The sequence below is a fragment of the Chiloscyllium plagiosum genome, unplaced genomic scaffold, assembly GCF_037043375.1.
Source record: "Chiloscyllium plagiosum isolate Xiang-an unplaced genomic scaffold, Cpla_swu_hap1 HiC_scaffold_21, whole genome shotgun sequence".
In the NCBI taxonomy this organism is placed as follows: Eukaryota; Metazoa; Chordata; class Chondrichthyes; order Orectolobiformes; family Hemiscylliidae; genus Chiloscyllium; species Chiloscyllium plagiosum.
In genome coordinates this window covers 2,240,489-2,252,624 of record NW_028270159.1, presented here as the reverse complement: position 1 = coordinate 2,252,624, position 12,136 = coordinate 2,240,489, and the positions used below count along the sequence as shown (strand labels likewise).

Here is a 12,136-nt window from a genome sequence, read left to right as displayed (position 1 = left end):
TGATCAAGGTCCCATTGGTCTCTAGGGTAACCTTTTTCGTTGTCTACTACACCTCCAATTTTGGCATCTTCCATAAACATACTAACCAATGCCACTCCCTTATATTCACATCCAAATAAATGACAAAAAGTAGTGGATCCAGCATCGATCCTTGCAGCACATTGCTGGTCACGGGCTTCCAGTCTGAAAAATAACCTTCCACTACCAACCTCTGTCTCCTACCTACAATCCAATTTTGTATCCAAATGGCCATTTCTCACCAGTATCCCATGGTATCTTGTTGAACGTCTTTCTGAAGTCCATACAGACAACATACACAGCTCTGTTTTCATCAATTTTCTTTGTCACTTCTACAAAAAGCACTCAAGTTAGTGAGGCATGATTTCCACACACAATGCCATGTTGACTATCCCTAATCGTTTTTTGCCTTTCCAAATACATGTAAATCCTATCTCTCGGAATCCCTTCAAATAATCTCTCAGAATCCCTTCAAATACCTTGCCTGCGAGCTCACCAGTCTATTGTTCCCTGTCCTTTCCTTTCTTAAATAATGGAACCCGTCTTTCAACATCTCACTTGTGACTATCGATGATACAAACATTTCTGCAAGGTGCCCAACAATCACTTCCCTAACCTTCCACAAAGTTCTAGTATACACCTGATCAGGCCCCAGGAATTTATCCAGCTTTACACGATGTATAAATCCAGTATCTCCTCCTCTAAAATATGGATATTTTTCAAATTATCACTATTATTTCTTGAAATTCTCTAGCTCCTATATCCTGCTTCACTAAAATCTGATATGAAATATTCATATAGTATCTAACATGCTGCCTGCAGTTCCGCATAGAGACAGCCTTGTTGATTTAAGGTGCTTTATTCTCTACCTAGTTACTCCTGTATTATTCATGAATTTGTAGAATCGCTTTGAATTGTCCTTCAACTTATTTCCCCAAAGCTATCTCATATCCCCTTTATGCCCTCCTGATTTGCTTCTTGAGTATACTCCTCCGGGGATTCACCCGAACCCAGCTGTCTATACCTGACATATGCCTCCTTTATTTTCTTGAGGAGAGAATCAATTTCTTGAGTCATCCAGCATTCTTTATATCTAACAACCTTGCCTTAACAAGAAAATAGGGAAAATGCTTGAATCTATCAAAGAAGAAATAGCAAGATATCTAGATAGAAATTGTCCCATTGGGCAGATGCAACATAGAATCATGAAAGGCAAGTCATGTTTAACAAATTTACTGGAATTCTGAGGGTATCACGAATACATTTAACAACAGGGAACCAGTGGATGTTGTGAATCTGGATTTCCAGAAGTCATTTGAAAAGTTGCTACACAAAAAGTTGCAGCGCAAGATAAAGATATATGACATTAATGGTAAAGTATTGGCATAAACAGGGAATTGATTAACTTACAGGAAGCAAAGAGTGGGGATAAAAGGTTGTTTGGAGTGGTGTTGGGATCGCAATTGTTTACAATTCACACAAATGATTTGGAGTTGGGGACCACGTGTAGTTTTTCAGAGTTTGCAGATAATGCTAAGATGAATGGAAAATGCAAGGTGTGCACACGCCAGTATAAATTTGTAGAAGGATACAGATAGGTAAAGTGATTGGGCAAAGTCTCGCAGATTTGAGTACAATGTTGGTAAACATGAGGTCATCAATTCAGTAGGAATAACAGCAAACTGAACTTTTAAATGGTGGAAAAATTGCATGCTCTTGTGCAGAGGAATCTGGGTGTGAATCACAAAATGTTGCTTTGCAGGTGCAGCAGGAATAAGACAGCAAATTGAATATTATTAAAAAACAGGCAGATTATGCTGTAGCTGTATAGGGTTCTGGTGAGGCTATATCTGGATTACTGTGTACACATTTGGTCTCCGTACTTAAGCAAGGATGCAGGCACTGCAGCGAGTGCAGAAGAGGTTCACTAGTTGATTCCAGTGTTAAGAGGGTTGGCTTATGAGAAGCGATTCAATAGACTGAGACTATACTCATTGGAATTTACATGAATAAGGGGGAGATCTTACAGGAAAGTACAAAATTACAAAGGGAATAGATAAGATAGAAACAGGGAAGTTATTTCCACTGGCGAGAGAAGTAAAGAGCATCGCTTCAAAATAAGGGGGACTAGATTTAGGGGAGAAAGTGAGGTCTGCAGATGCTGGAGATCAAAGTTGAAACTTTATTGCTGGAACAGCACAGCAGGTCAGGCAGCATCCAGGGAACAGGAGATTCGACGTTTCGGGCACAGGCCCTTCGACTAGATTTAGGACTGAGTTGAGGGGGAAACTTCTTCAGCTAAAAGGTGGTGAATCTATGGAATTCCCTGCCCAGTGAAGCAATTGAGGTTACCATCTTGAATGTTTTTAAAGCAAAGGTAGATTTGTGAACAGTGAAGGAAGGGTTATGGTGAACAGGCAGGAAAATGGAGTGAGGCCATGAAAAAAAATCAGCCTTGATCTTACTGAATGGCAGAGCATGCTTGAGGGGCCAGATGGCCTATTCCTACTCCTATCCCTTATGTTCTTATGTTCCCACTTTCCAGCCGTCCCTTTATCTGTCAATACCCTCTCAAAAACAAATTTAAAAGTTCTTGGCTCGTGCCGTCAAAATTGGCCTTCATCCAATTGAGAACTTGAACTTTTAGATCTGGTCTACCCTTTTCTAGAACTGTTTTAAAACTAACACAATTATCATGGAATTCCTATAGCATGGAAACAGGCCATTCGGCCCATCAAGTACACACTGACCCTCTGAAGAGCCTCCTGTCCTATCCCTGTAACACTGCATTTCCCATAGCTAACCCATCTAACCTGCTCATCTTTGAACTGTGAGAGGAAACCAGAACACCCGGAGGAAGCCACGCAGACATGGGAAGAATGTGCAAACACCACACAGTCAGTCGCCCAAAGCTGGAATCAAACCCAAGTCCCTGGTGCTGAGGCAGCAGTACTAACCACTGAGCCACCACGCGGTGAGATTTCTGGTCCCGAAGTGGTCCACAACTGACACCTCAGTCACTTGTCCCGCCTCATTTCCCAAGAGAAAATCAAGTTTTGCACCTTCTCTCGTAAGTACATCCTACAAACTAAATCAGAAAATGTCCCTCACCGGTTTAATTCCTCCCAAGTAGTAGGAGCAAAGTTCCTTTGCCTGGATATTACTCCCTTCGAATTCAGCTTCAATCGGTTCTTATGCAGATCAATTCTACCCAGAACAGTTTCCAATGATCCAAAAATGTATCCTTCGCCCCTGCACCAGATCCTTAACCACATAATCACCTGCTCGATCTTGCTATACCTACTCTCCGTAGCATAGGCCAATGGGAGTAATCCAGATACCCAAGAGGACATACCTTTTAACCTCCAGCCTCACAAAGCTTCCTATCTCTTTAATCCCCCTCCAGTCTCAAGGCCCTCCCTATCTCTGTAATCCCCCTCCAACCTCATGACCCACCCTGTCTCTGTAATCCCCTTCCAGCTTCACAACCCTCGTCTCTGTAAACACCTCCCAGTCTCTGTAATCCCCCTCCAGCCTCACAACCTTCCCTGTGTAATGCCCCTCCAGCCTCAAAATCTTCCCTATCTCTACAAACCCCCCTCCAGCCTCACAACCCTCCCTATCTCTGTAATCCCCCTCCAGCCTTAGAAATTATATTTCCATTTTATAAGATTAGACTTGGTTCTTTAACATCAAAAATAAAAATAAAACAAACAAAGTGCTTTTTTTCCAAAGTCCACTTTGGAGAGGCCTACACATGGACGACTCAGTTATTTTTCTCAAATTGTTTGTCTGGAAAGAGATTTTTTTAAATCATCACTAAATCATCACTATTCTCATTAGACTAGTATTCTGGAGACATGGCTAATTTTATGGGGACTTGGGTTTGAATCCCATCACAACAGACAGTGGTATTTAAATTCAATAAAATCTGGAATTAAAAGTCTAATGATGACCAGGAAGCTATTATTGATTGTCAGGATAAATCCATCTCTTTCACTAATATCCTTTAGAGAAGGAAACTGCCATCTTTACCTGTTCTAGTTGACACACAACTCCAGACTGACAGCAATGTGTTTGAATCTCAACTGCCTGCTAGGCAATTAGGGATTGGCAATGAATGCCAGCCTGGCCAGCAATGCCCACATCCCCTGAATGAATTTAAAAAAGTCATTAAATTGAGAGGGGAAGAGTTATTTTTAAATGAAGTTGTGTTACGGAATATTTCAACTTGATGGGATTATACTATAGTCCGCCACAATTATCAGACAGAACTCGAGGAAAAAATATGAAAAGAGATCTCAGATATATGTCAGAATAATAAAAGGTTGTAGTAGCAGGTAATTTTACTTTTCCAAACATTGACCGAGTCTTCCATAGTGTTAAAGGCTTGAATGGTGAAGAATTCGTTAAATGAGTTCAAGCAAATTTTCTTTATCAACGCACTAGAGGACGAGCAAAACCTGACCTGCTCATACAGTCTTGGGTAATAAGGCAACACAGTGACTGAAGTGATGGTAGGGAAACATTTTGTCCAGTGATCAAAATCCTATTTGTTTTAGAATAGTTATGGAAAATGATAAACCTTTAATAAAATTTGGAACTTTTAGTTGGAATAAGGGAAACTTTAATGGTATGAGACAAGAACTTTGAAAAGTTGATTGGAATGGATTGTTTGCGCGTAAAGGGCCATCTGATAAATGCAAGATCTTCAAAAGTGTGATAACGAGAGTTCAGCATTATTATGTTCCTGTTATAGTGAAAGCTGGTAGAATTAGAGAATAACGGATTAATAAAGATGTTCTCATCAAGGATAAAAATGAATCATAGATTTTGACAATTGCTTTCAAATAAATCTCTTGAACAGTGTAAAGAGTGTAGGGGCATTCTTAAGAGGGAGATCAGGAAAGTAAGGAGACAATATGAGAAAGCCTTGGCAAATACGGTTATTGATAATCCAAAGAGATTCTACAAATACACGGACAGCAAGAGAGCAACGGGAGAAAGAGTAAGGCCCCTTAAAGATCAAATCATTGTGTTGATTCTGAGGAGCTGAAGGAGAAGACAAATATTATGGTCTATTTTTATGGTCAGCAAACTCAGGGAAATAAATATTGATGATTCACATTACAGAAGAGGAAATGCTGCAAGTCTTACAAAATATGAAGGTGGATAAATCTCCAGGACCTGATCTAGTGTATCTCAGTTTGTTGTGGGAAGTGATGGGGAAACTGCAAGGCCTCATGCAAAAATATCTGTAAATCTATAACTATGGGTGAGGTGCGTGATGACTGGAGAGTGGCTAATGTTGCACCTTTGTTTATGAAGGGAGAGAAGGAGAATCCTGTGAAGTGTAAATCTGACTTTGGTTGTGGGTAAATTGTTGGAGGTGATCCTGAAAGACAGGATTTACGTGCATTTGGACAGGTATGGAATGATTAGGGTGTCTCTCAAAATTGACTGGGTTTTCTGAAGTAGTAATCAAGAAGATTGATGAGAGCAGAGCAGTAGACATTGTTTATCTGAACTTTAGTAAAGCCTTTGAGAAAACTCTGCACAGTAGACTAATTAGTAAAGTTAGCTTGCCAAGTAGATGCAAAAATAGCTTAACAGTGGGAGTCAGAGAGTGATGGTGGAGGTTGTCTTTCGGACTGAAGGCCCGTGACCAGCGGTGTTCCACAGGGATTGTTGCTGGATCCACTTTTATTTATCATTTATAAATGATTGAAATAATATAGGCATGGTTAATACATAGAATATTACAGTGCAGTACAGGCCCTTCGGCCCTCAATGTTGTGCCGATCAATCATACCAATCTGAAGCCCATCTAACCTACACAATTCCATGTACGTCCATATACTTGTCCAATGACGACTTAAATGTACCTAAAGTTGGCGAATCTACTACCGTTGCAGGTAAAGCATTCCATACCCTTACTACTCTCTGAGTAAAGAAACTACCTCTGACATCTGTCCTGTATCTATCACCCCTTGATTTAAAGCTATGCCCCCTCGTGCTCGCCGTCACCATACTTGGAAAAAGGCTCTCTCTGTCCACCCTATCTAATCCTCTGATTATCTTATAAGTACGTTTGCGGGGTGACACAAAATTGGTGGTGTGGACAATGAAGAAAGTTATCTAAGACTGCAAAGAGATCTTGTTCAATTGGGTCAATAGACTGAAGTATGGAAGATGGAGTTTAATTTGGATAAATGTGAGATATTACAGTTTGGTTAAACGAGCAGGGTAGGACTTTTACAATTAAAAGTAGGGCCTTCAGTAGTGTTGTAGAACAGAGGCATCTTGGGATTCAGATCTTTGAAGTTTGTGTCACATATAGGTAATGTAGTTAAGGCAGCATTTAGCACACTTGCCTTCATTACTCAAACTTTGACTATAGGAGTTGGGATGCTATGTTGAGGTTGCACAAGACCTCTTCTGGAGTACTATGCCCAGTTCTGGTCACTCTGTTACAGGAAGGATATTATTAAGCTGGAGATGGTTCAGAAGAGGTTTACCAGTATATTGTTCAGAATAGAGGGTTGAAGTAATAAGGGGAGGCTGGAGAAGCAGGAACTTTTCTCCCTGGAGCACAGAGAAGGTTGAGGGCTGAACTTAGAGATTTATCAAATCATGAGGGATATGAAAAAAGTCAATGGCGGTATCTTTTCTCTAGGATAGGGGCTTTGAAGGTAAGGGGAGAAAAAATTAGAAGACATTAGGAGAGTTTTTTTCAGAGACTGATTCAGGTGTGGAATGGCCTTCGAGAGGACGTATGGACAATGCTTAAAAGACATTTGGATCAGTATGTGAATAAAAAATGTTTAGACGGATATGGGACTGGTTTAGTTGGGATAATGTTTGCCTTGGACTGGTTGGACCAAAGGGTCTGAAAGATTAGATTACTTACAGTGTGGAAACAGGCCCTTTGGCCCAACAAGTCCACACCGACCCGCCGAAGCGTAACCCACCCATACCCCTACATTTACCCCTTTACCTAACACTATAGGCAATTTAGCATGGCCAATTCACCTGACCTGCACATCTTTGGACTGTGGGAGGAAACCGGAGCACCCGGAGGAAACCCACGCAGACACGGGGTGAATGTGCAAACTCCACACAGTCAGTCGTTTGAGTCGAGAATTGAACCCAGGTCTCTGGCGCTGTGAGGCAGCAGTGCTAACCACTATGCCACCGTGCTGCCCGAAAGTGCAGTATGATTCCGTAATTCTAACTCTCGCTGTCTCTGTAAATTCCTCCAGCCTCACAACCCTCCCCATCATAACATCAAGATTTAAATCTCCCTGTCATCTCATCCGGCCTCACACTCGCCCCTGTCACTGTCGCCTCATCCAGCTTCACAACCCTATCACTATCATCCCATCCAAACTCTCAACCCTCCTTGTCACTGCTATCTCATCCCACCCTATCACAACTCTCCCCATCACGGTCATCTCATCCAGCTTTACAACCCTCCCTATCACAGTAATTCCCCTCTAGCCTTACAACTCCCCCTAACTCTAAAGATCTCCAGCCTCAGAACTCTCACTACGTCTGGTATCACAAACATTGCTATGTGTGGTTTCATAAACATCTGTCTCTGTAATATCATCTAATCTCAACTGAGAACCCCCTCCCGCATCTCCCAATCTCCTCCAGCCTCTCAAATCTGTGATATGCACTTTCCTCTAATTCCATTCTTTTGAGAATAGATTTTCCATTTTTATTTCTCCACTTGATGGTGGCACTTTCAGATTCCTGGGTCCCAAGCTCCAGAATTTCCTCCTAAACTGCTCAACTTTTCGACTTCACCTTCCTCCCAAAAACATGTGTCTCCTATTCTAATATCATCTTCTCTGACCTGGTTTCAAATGGGGCTTGTCACATTCCTACATTAAGTGCCTTGGTGGTCTCCAGGACAGAAAAAGACTCTGTGGTCATCCAGTCTGTGTTAGTTATGAAAACTGACACCTAAATATTCTAATGCCATTTTCCAGTGCTTGGCCCATTGACCTGTCTGCCTTGGCCTCACAAGTGCGAATCTAAACATATCTTAAATGTTGTCAGTATTTCTGTGTCTCCCACCTTTACAGACTGTGAGGTTCAATGTTAATTGTCACTGTGATGACACCACACACAGGAACACAGAGCCCCTGGGAGACTGTAAGGACTACAGATGCTGGAAGCCAGAGTCTATAGGTATGTGGGATTTCACCCGAAACGCTGACTTTCCTCCTGCTCAGATGCTTTCTGACCTGTTGTGATTTTCCAGCCTCACACCAAGAAACACAGAGCATCTAGGCCTTTGCAAACCAGAGATTACTCGCACGTTGGAGAAAGAGAGGACTGCAGATACTGGAGATCAGAGTTGAAAATGTGTTGCTGGAAAAGCGCAGCAGGTCAGGCAGCATTAAAGGAGCAGGAGAATCGACGTTTCGGGCATAAGCCCTTCTTCAGGAATGAGGAGGGTGTGCCAAGCAGGCTAAGATAAAAGGTAGGGAGGAGGGACTTGGGGGAGGGGCGTTGGGAATGCGATAGGTGGAAGGAAGTTAAGGTGAGGGTGATAGGTCGGAGAGGGGGTGGGGGCAGAGAGGTCGGGAAGATGATTACAGGTCAAGAAGGCGGTGCTGATTCCGAGGGTTGGGATTAGAAAAGGTGGGGGAGGGGAAATGAGGAAGCTGGAGAAATCTGCATTCATCCCTTGTGGTTGGAGGGTTCCTAGGCGGAAGATGAGGCGCTCTTCCTCCAGGCATCGTATTGCAATGGTCTGGCGATGGAGGAGGCCTACCAAACAACACAGATGGCCTCCTTCTTCAAAGACCGCAATTTCCCCTCAGACATGGTTGACGATGCTTGACGATGCTCTCCACCGCATCTCCTCCACTTCCCACTCCTCTGCCCTTGAACCGCGCCCCTCCAATCGCCACTAGGACAGAACCCCACTGGTCCTCACCTTCACCCCACCAATCTCCAGAAACATCGTATCATCCTTCGTCATTTCCGCCACCTCCAAACAGACCCCACCACCAAGGATATATTTCCCTTCCCTCCCCTCCCCTATCAGTGTTCCGGAAAGAACACTCCCTCCGCGACTCCCTCGACAGGTCCACACCCCCCACCAACCCAACCTCCACTCCTGGCACCCTCCCCTGCAACCGCAAGAAATGCAAAACTTGCGCCCACACCTCCCCCCTCACTTCCCTCCAAGGCCCCAAGGGATCCTTCCATATCCGTCACAAATTCACCTGCACCTCCACACACATCATTTATTACTTGTGGAACGTTTCAGAGAACACCTCTGGGACACCCGCACCAACCAACCAACCCAACCGCCCCGTGGCTGAACACTTTAACTCCCCCTCCCACTCCGCCAAGGACACGCAGGTCCTTGGCCTCCTCCATCGCCAGACCATGGCAACACGACGCCTGGAGAAAGAGCGCCTCATCTTCCACCTAGGAACCCTCCAACCACAAGGGACGAATGCAGATTTCTCCACCTTCCTCATTTCCCCTCGCCCCACCTTTTCTCAGTCCCAACCCTTGGACTCAGCACCGCCTTCTTGACCTGCAATCTTCCTCCCGACCTCTCCGCCCCCACCCCCTCTCCGGCCTATCACCCTCACCTTAACTTCCTTCCACCTATCGCATTCCCAATGCCCCTCTCCCAAGTCCCTCCTCCCTACCTTTTATCTTAGCCTGCTTGGCACACCCTCCTCATTCCTGAAGAAGGGCTTATGCCCGAAACGTTGATTCTCCTGCTCCTTTGATGCTGCCTGACCTGCTGTGCTTTTCCAGCAACACGTTTTTCATTACCCGCATGTTGGGAAGGATGGCAAGGTCCCCGAGACGGGTCACAGGAGATTTACCAGAATGGTTGGAAGGATGAGGGATTTTAGTTGCAGGGATAGGGTTTTTTTAAAAAAAGATTATTCATTCATGTGATATGGGTGTTGCTGGTACACATTGAGAATATCCATCTACAATAGATGGACTCTGCTTCTCAACCTCTCCCCTTGCCTAGGCTGTGGTAAGCTTCAGGTTAAAGCACCACCAGTCATCTCTCCCTAGTGAGAGAGCAGCCCTATGGTCTCGTAGGACAATGGTGACTTTACCTTTTACACAGTGATGCCACCATGCATCGGGGGTGAAGAGAAGGAAGTTGAAGGTGGTGGATGGGACCTCACTCTGGCACACTGAAAATCCTCTAGGAGAAAGCATTTTCTTTAATATTGTTAGGGGCTGCACTGATGCAGGCAAGTGGAAAATGTTCCATCACAATCCTGATGTGTACCTTATAGATAGCAAACAGACATTGGTTTATCAGGGGTTTGGGAAACAGATTGTTCTCCTTGTAGCAAAGGAAATTGAGAGGAGCGGTGATAGTGGGGCTTGCTGAAGGTATATATTAGGATGCTAAAACTTACACTCATCAGCTGACCGTAAAAGAATTACAGGACAATAGTGAAAATTTTGGGCAAGATCGATCAAGAGATTGGAGTGATTTAACAAGAACTTCTCTGCAGCAAGTGGGAATGAACTGGAACACAATACTCACAAATAATGCTAATATCCAGGGACTGATGGACTGAGTAATTCCGTCACAGTTTGGTGTCACAATTATTGAGATTCCCACCTGCAAGTCCACTTGTAATACCCTGTAATACAAATTTATCATAGGCATCACAGTCAGTCCAGGACAAAAATTCACAGCATCCCCTCCTCATGGCCTAGGAAAACTGTGCATTCTCCCTGCTGCACACTATCCCTTCTGGAGGCTAGCAGCTAATTCAGGGGGAAATCTATTAGGGTTTCCATCTTGGGACTTCAGACCAAAATCTTTGACACATGGTGCAGAACATTCCAAGAGTTAGTGAGTTATGGGGAGTTGCCCTTCTGTGTCATCAGGACATGGGGTGTGAAAGGCTAATGCTAATGATATGCAAGTTGCCTCCATTCTGAACAATGGGCAGCAAGCTCCTCTTAGCAATTCCAAAGAGTATCCCGAAAAAAAAAGATAACAATTAGACACACACCGTGCTGCTCAGAGCTCTCAATAAAGATCATCAAACAATGAGGGAGGATCTCAAAAGTCATAACAGTAGAGTTCTGAGAAGGTCACAAACATTTACAGAGAGAAACTGATAGGTGAAATGAGCAGTAAGTTGGCCTATGGAACTTAAAGCAGGAAAATGTGAAGTTGTATCTTGTAGAAGAGATAATAAAAGAACACAGAGTATCATTTAAATGGTGAGAACTAAAGAAAGCTGTACCGGAAGGGAGAGGAGGAGGAGGAGTAGTAGTAACAGTAGGAGGAGGATGAGTGGGAGAAAAACAGAGTTGGAATGCTTGTAGTTTTGCGAGAATGGGTGAAGAGTCAATATGAACTCGGAAAGACAAGTGACTGGAGAAAGATGTACGTTTAGGACTAAAACCAGGAGCATCACATCAGACAGTTTGGCTTGGTGGGCTAGTTGAATGGAGGGAAGCAGCAGAGGCAGCTGATCAGATTGTCTCAATCTTAGTGACAGAGAAACTCCATGTGCTCCTCACTCCTGTTGTTGGAGGGAGGACGGAGAAAACAGGATGATGGACTATATTTCACAAAGAAACAAAACCTGTGTCAGTGATATTTAAAATGAGTGAACAAACCTGATGCATTTAACTTTTATCCAGAATATTAAAATATACAACTGAAGTCCGGCTTTGAATCCCACCTCGGCAGATAGTGGAATCTGAAGTGAAGAAAGAATAACTGGAATTAAGAACAGACTGATCTACATGGAACCACTGTGAATGGCATAAAAAAACCTAATGTCCTTCAGGGAAAGAAATTGTATTAATCATTGCAAAGTCTCAACAAAGGAATGAAACTGGATGGACCACATGACATCTACCAAGGCATTAGAAAACAGAACTAGACAATCAGCCCTCTTGACCCTGCAAAGTCTTCCTCACTAACATCTGGGGGTTATTGCCAAAATGCGGAGAGCTGTCTCAAAGACTAGTCAAGGAACAGCCTGACAAAGTCATACTCATGGAATCATACCTTACAGACAATTACCAGACCTCACTGTTATAGACTAGGCCATATTGGATTTGGTACTCGGTAATGAACCAG

General features: G+C 43.5%; 1 protein-coding gene across 9 annotated transcripts in view; it reads right to left on the bottom strand.

The window, feature by feature from the left end:
- Positions 1-12,136, bottom strand: part of LOC122565021 (uncharacterized) — a 106,336-nt gene that overhangs the window by 79,045 nt on the left and 15,155 nt on the right. For 8 of the 9 annotated variants that reach the window (XR_015760671.1, XR_015760672.1, XR_015760670.1 and 5 more), the window contains exons 3-4: positions 11,668-11,750; positions 10,574-10,673 (exon numbers count right to left, since the gene is read on the bottom strand). The exons of the other annotated variant lie outside the window; for it this stretch is intronic. The gene's annotated coding sequence lies outside the window, so the exon portion shown is untranslated. The remainder of the gene's footprint in view (positions 1-10,573; positions 10,674-11,667; positions 11,751-12,136) is intronic. 9 annotated transcript variants of the gene reach the window in all.